This window comes from Camelina sativa, chromosome 19, assembly GCF_000633955.1.
Source record: "Camelina sativa cultivar DH55 chromosome 19, Cs, whole genome shotgun sequence".
In the NCBI taxonomy this organism is placed as follows: domain Eukaryota; kingdom Viridiplantae; phylum Streptophyta; class Magnoliopsida; order Brassicales; family Brassicaceae; genus Camelina; species Camelina sativa.
The window spans coordinates 9,907,784-9,914,766 of record NC_025703.1 but is presented as its reverse complement, the minus strand read 5'-3'; positions in this window follow the sequence as shown (position 1 = coordinate 9,914,766).

Genomic DNA, 6,983 nt, shown 5'->3' with positions numbered 1-6,983 from the left:
TTTGCCTCATATAACTTGGTCCACCGGTGAAAGAAGGTGGAATAACAACTCTGTTACCATGATTTGTGAGATCAGTTTCTCCATCATCCGCTGCTTGCTGAACATCCTCTATGTTTGAACTCCTTAATTTCTTCTATTTTTTTTAGGTACCGGAGACGATTAGACTCAATCATAGTATACATATCAACCAAGAACTGCTGAAATAAACGCTTAGACCGGAATAATATATGTTTCTCATCTTTCCTTTCGTGTAGCCTATACGCGTACCACTGCCTCATACTTATATCCTTTCGCTTCTTCTTCTTTGATCCTTTTTTAACCATCTTTTTAAAGCCCAATGTGTATCCATCTTCACCGAGTGGGAATAAAAGAGGATATTGCAGAGCAAGATAAGATATATGACACTCATGAATTCTTTTCAACTTACCAGATTGCATCTCAACCACTATATCACGCTTATTCATTTCATCATTGAAATCTCCAGGTATCAATGCAGCAACTTCAGAAGCAGTAGGCAAGTTATATTTGGTGCCATCTTTCTCACGTGTAGAGACGATTCACATATGGAAATTTGCTTTTTCTTTTTCCAAAGCAAACCGATCTCTTGCATAACGAAAATGTTGTACGTAAGGATTTATCTCATTCAACATCTTCTGTAGTTTTTCAAAAATTTCCTCTTTGAACTTTCTCTTTTCGAATGGATTCTCATCATCTTTACCTTTACTGAAAATAGAATTAGAATAAGAAAGGATCAAATAGTGTAAATTGAATAAATTGGAAAATTATCTGAAAAACAAAATTTTGGTTTTAGATTTACCTCATTATATTCATTCGGTTTTCTACTTCATTTTCAGTATCAACAATATATAACTGTTTAAACTTTGGATAGTCGCCAGGTTTGGGTTTCAAAGAACCCATTAGATGATAATTTTCGCCTTGTAGAGCAAACATAGAAGGACCTCGACCTTTCTTTACTGAATGATCGACTTTACCTCCTATAGAGGTAAATGAGAATATCATGTTATAAGCTCTGATATTTTCTCTGAAATGTTGGGCTAAGTCATCATCAGATGTTAATAACCACAAAAGCAAAGCTGGAGATTCTTTCAACGTCTGTAGTTGAATTTGTCCATGCATGCAGCATCCACTGTATATTGGTGTTTTTGTATTCTTCATCCTATTTAATCTTTCACCATACCAGAAAATAATACCACAATCCTTACATGTGTGGATATGATCACCGTAATCATCATAAGCTGAATTTATCAAGAAATCTGTTAATTAAATATGTTCGAAACTCACTATCCGATTTAGACAAAATTAAAAATTGTGCTAACTATACCGTCTTTTGGGTTCTTCGTCTTCTGTTTATCCATGCAATTTATATTGTCCTTGATAGTTGATTTAGGTTTACCAAACACCTTTTCAAAAGCCTCATCAAAAAGGTTTAGGAACTCATAACGACATTTAGCTTCTTTCTGTTTATCTTCAATAGTTTGTGAAATCGGCTCTGAATCAGAGTCAGAATCATTAACATCAGATGGTTCATCAGGTTCATCTTCTTGACTACTACAATCAAAGACTTGTTGTTCATATTCAGCTTCTGAATCATCTGACAAACAACATTATTTAGATATATATAATGAATTGAATAAGTATAGAGTGTAAATAAGTAGAGACAATAAGAACTATACCGCTAACAAAATCCTCAAGTTCTGAGTTCTCTTCTTGATCAGATGTGTTATCCAAATCTCTGAATTTACTGATAGTATTGTTATCCTCAGAAGGATAAGATGAAGAAACACTTAATTTGTCTGGTTTTAAAAATATGGGGTTAGTAAAATAAACACTTTTTCAAGATTTTGAATAGAATAGATTACTAAATACACAAAATAATTGGAAATAACATTGTTTACCGAATCTAGTTTGTTGTTTTTTTACTGATGTCGTCACTTGGATCTATGACAGTTGGTAGCAACGAATGAGTTGTATTTTGAGTAAAGACATTCAAGGTAACTCATTTATTCATATTGCCTGCTTGAGTAGTATTTACAGAATCTCTGCTTGGACTGTCAATGATTTCTGACAAATTTGATCCATTGCCTATATATATATATTTTTTTAAAAATATGTGTATTAGAACTAATTTATAAAGTATGCAATATATAAAAAATATGATATGAATATAGGTAAATAGAACCTTTTGTATATGGATTGATCCTTGATTTATTTGTAAGAGACGACAATCGCCGAATTGGAGAATTGCATACATTAGGTGTAGCATAATCTGCAAAGTCTGTATTGGTAGGAGATGCATATCCAGAACCTTAGCAACATAAGGAATACTATGGATTAATGGAGTTAAATAATTTTCTATAATTTATAATTAAGAGGTACATACCAAGTAGGAATTTTCTTGAACTCGATGGTGTTAATGTATTGATTCTGCTACTATTTTCATATGTTGACCTCCTTTGTGACCGCTCTGTAGATTTGATAACACTGGTATTACTGTGACTTATTTTTGTCAAATCCTTCAACAGTCGACCGAATACAGCCGTGATAGGGACTGTATTATTAGATCCAATATTTTTAGGAGATGCATCAACAAGACCTGACAAAAATAAGAAATGCTTTGAATTGATGTGATTAGATTATTATGTACAATATATATATATATATAGTAAAGAGTTACATACCATAGAGTTTTTTTCTTGAAGTGGATGGTGTTAAAGCATTTTTTCCCCCATTTTTCTCACATGTTGACCTCCACTCTCACTGCTGTGTAGATTTGCCAACAATTTTATTACTTTCAGTGATATTTGTAATATCTTTCAACACTCGACGAAGTGCAGATTTCATAGGGACTGTATTTTTAGATCCAAGAAATGGCTGTGGTGGATTTTCCTTTTCAGAAGATGGAGTTATCCGAGATTTCTTCTCTAAGTTTGAAAAATGTGGAGGTTTATGAGTTTTGTTCTCACATTCATCTTTCATCCGTTTCATATTCAATGATTTAAGTGTATGTTTAGACAAACTCTGAATAGAAGAAGGTCTAAAAACCCAGTTTGCATAGAATGAGATGAAGAAGGATAATTTTGTTAGTTGTTGTGATTGCGTTTAATTACAATAGTAATTAAAAATATATTTATTCCTAATTTAGTTTGTTAGATATAATTCACCTATCATATTTAAAATTAGTAGATTAATATGAATGTTCAATTTTATAATCAATTGTGGAAAGTAATAAGTGTAATGCATATATGCATTTCCTTATATACGGTAAAAGGTGTCCGGGATTGAGATTGTATAGATTATAAAAACATACCAAACATAATTATGAATGTAGACGTCAAAATCCGAGTACAACAAAACAAAAGAACATGGTCCAACAATATTTTGAGTTTAATACATAAAAGGATAGATGCATTGTTTTCACTTATAAGAAACAACTTTATGCTTGATATCCTTATGCAATTGTTCCAGTGGCTTCGTCATCATGCCCCATCAGGTTCCTTATGTAATACGACGCCGCGAATTCAGAGCTGAATATATGAACAATTTATCTTAGAGCTGAACATATAAAGAGCAAAGATTATAAATATTTGCGTTTTAAACTTACTTTGTTTTGTGATTTTCCAAGCCAACAATGTTTGGTTTTATGAAGATCATTGATGAGCCATTGCGATTGACAATGCATGGTTTCCCTATGATAGTAGAAATGTTCTATTAAATTTGATCATAGAATTTAGTATAATAAAGTCTAAGATCGATACATACCTCCAATAACACCTATATTCCAAAAACGTAAAACACAAAACACTGGCTCGGTTTTGTATGTCAGGTGGCATCCTTTTAATCTCCAATAATACATGAAATACTCAGCATATAATCCTTTTGCACAACACTTGAGCGTGTCATTCCTAGTTATATTTAAAAATATAACTAAGGTTATTATTTTCTTACTTTCTAAATCTGATAATTCCAAATGATTCAGTAAAAATTAAAAAGAACATATGGAAATGTAACAACACATTGACCAAATTTTAAACCAAACTTAGTACCTGCCACTGAGGAGAGTAAAGAGTACTTCATCATAACCGTTGGCACTACCATCGTTTGGTTTATGCTTAACATCAATTATACATCCACATACATCTATGTTGTAATAAAATATATATATATATATGTTAAAATTAATATATGTAAATATGAAGAGAGCAAACGAATTAGAAATTTGGTAAAGTGAATGGACTTACCAAAAGATGAACCGTCTAACAATCTGCCATTTTTAATGTCTAAAAAGTCTTTGAAGCAATAAAAGTCACCATCCCCCTCATCTGCTTTTATAATCATCTCAGTTTCCTCGACAATTCTGATCTGGTAAGGATGTCTTGTGTTTCTCTCTCTGAGAGTAGGATGGATGACCTTAAATTTATCAATCCAATACCATTCACCGTCATAGATATATCTTGGAACATTTTTCAGTCGCGGATCGTGGATTAAAGTTGCTTCAATAGTATGACCCTTGCATGTCCAAAATGAAAATTATCTAAGAGTCACGTTTCATGCAATCAAACAGACATTTTGGCTATAAAATGGATAAAATGAATATAGATACTTGAGATTTACCTCTTTATCCACCAAGAGCGTGACCCTTTTTTTCGAAAAAAATCAGGTGTCTTCCAAGTACTCAATACCTTAGCGATGATCCTCCAATCGGTCCTTCCAGGACTGAGATCAGCTATTCTTATGATAACCATTTTGTCTAATGAAATTTGTTTTGGTTTTGGAGAGATTCGAAGTAGGTTTTTTTTTTCATGAAATGTGTTTGGAATGTTACTGATTTTTTGGAAGAGAAGAGAATTGGAAGAGTCCTTCGCGTATATATGATTTTAAGACGGGCTTCCACTATTTTTTATTTGTTTCCATTATATTTTAAAGTCTTTTATAGATATGCACATTCCAAAAGATAGATTTTGTGAAGATTTGATTATGATACAAATCAAATCATCATCTTCTTTTGGACTGTTATTAATATAATAGTAAAACAGAAAACGATAAGTTTGATATAAATGAAACTGACAATAAATAAATAAATTTGTTTTAGCACAAAAATTGTTATGTTTAGAAAAATCTTACAGTTATAACTTAAATTCAAATCTTAACAAAATTAAATAAAAGGACAGACTTAGTTTTCTTATTGTATTAAAGATTAAAAAAAAACAATCTCTCAATCACTGCCGCCATCTTCAGCACCTTGGTTGTTCTCAAGCCTGTAATATATATCATAATTGAAAATGATCAACTCACCTAATCTTGAAATCTTGCAACTGGTGGATTAAAATGAATCCTTGATACCAAGGGGGTAGAGTACAGTTCAATTCTTTGACCTATTAATACCAAAGATATAATACAGTTCAATAACTGTAGAACTTGTGGTATAAACATTCGACTGGTCTAGGATACTAATTAATATTACTCTTGTTAACACTGTAGAATAACAGTTATATAAGGTAAAATTTAATTACCGGAACTTGGGTATTTGACATGCCAAAACTGCAAGACTGTAACAACATGGTAACATCCTGTTGCTAACCAATTGTTGTTAAAAAAGGTAGCTGTCTCATTATATGCCACACAGTTTATCTCCATACCACTACGAAACAATCAAACATACTTTCAATATATATTAAAGTTAAAAATTGCTTGATATATAACTGACATAAGATTTTAGTGAAAATGTTAACTTACCTCAAATCTCTTAGAGTAAACCGTAAGATCCTCATAATCTCATATGGAACCTCCACATTTGGATCATGTGCATGGATAATTGGTTCGACATTGACCACTTCACCCATGATGTCTAATAGAAAACGAAAATATTGTTCTTAGATTATTATTAAGATATCATGCTATTATCTGAAATGAAGGTACAAATAAGACTATATAATGTTGGAAAATTACCTACTGGGCATTGTGTTACAGCATGATATCCATCATAAACTCTGTCAATAGTTTCGAAAGCAAAGAAGTGATTGTTGGAAATCACTACTGAATTTTTCACGATGGTGTCATTGATGAAGATAAGCTTGTGATCACTTTGAGTGTGCTTCAGACGTCTATCATTGTAACAGACAGAGAAATTGGAAACAATCTTCCAATCATTTTCAGCAATTTGATTGTTGAAAATTTCGAACAGATCCGGAGTAATTGTTGTTTCAATTTTTTCACCCTATATCCAAAAAATATAACAATTAGTGAAGAAATAAATTGTATTTATCTCAAACATAATTGATTTTACGGAGATCATGTATAGATACTTACGAAGACATCACAAATGATTAGATGAATTGTGGAACCTTCCTCAGACACCTTCCTCCATTTCCTCAAGACCTTCACTTGAATCTTCGAACCGGATCTCCATGAATGAAGATCCTTAACTCTATCATATGCGACCATTTTGTGTGATTGCTGTTTTTGATTTTTTTTTCGTGAAGAATCCTTGGAAGAGTAGAAGGTACCTTCTGAAATGTGATATATTGCTTTCTTTTATAGACAATATACGCCGTTTACGAATCATTACGACGTTTTGGTAATTAAGAGTAAATAATAATATTGCAAAATATTTTATTACCGGATTTATTCTCTGAAATCTTGGGTCAATATTCGTTTACCATCTTTGAATATCATAACTTTATTTAATAAATTTAGGTAGGGAAAACAACAAAGTAAAACAATGGGAATCAAAATCTTACTGTTTTATAAATGGCATGCATTGGTTTTATTTAATGCTGTTCAATTTAAAATGGCATGCATCTGTCATTCATGAAAAATACTCTGTCGAAAGTAACCAAAAAAAATTGCAGGCATAAATTTGTTAAAAAGTTATATTTTAACTGAAATTTAAGATTCGATAAAAGTTGCTTTAATAATATAATCGCAATTAAAGGTTCAAGATTACAACAACTAACAGCAGAACT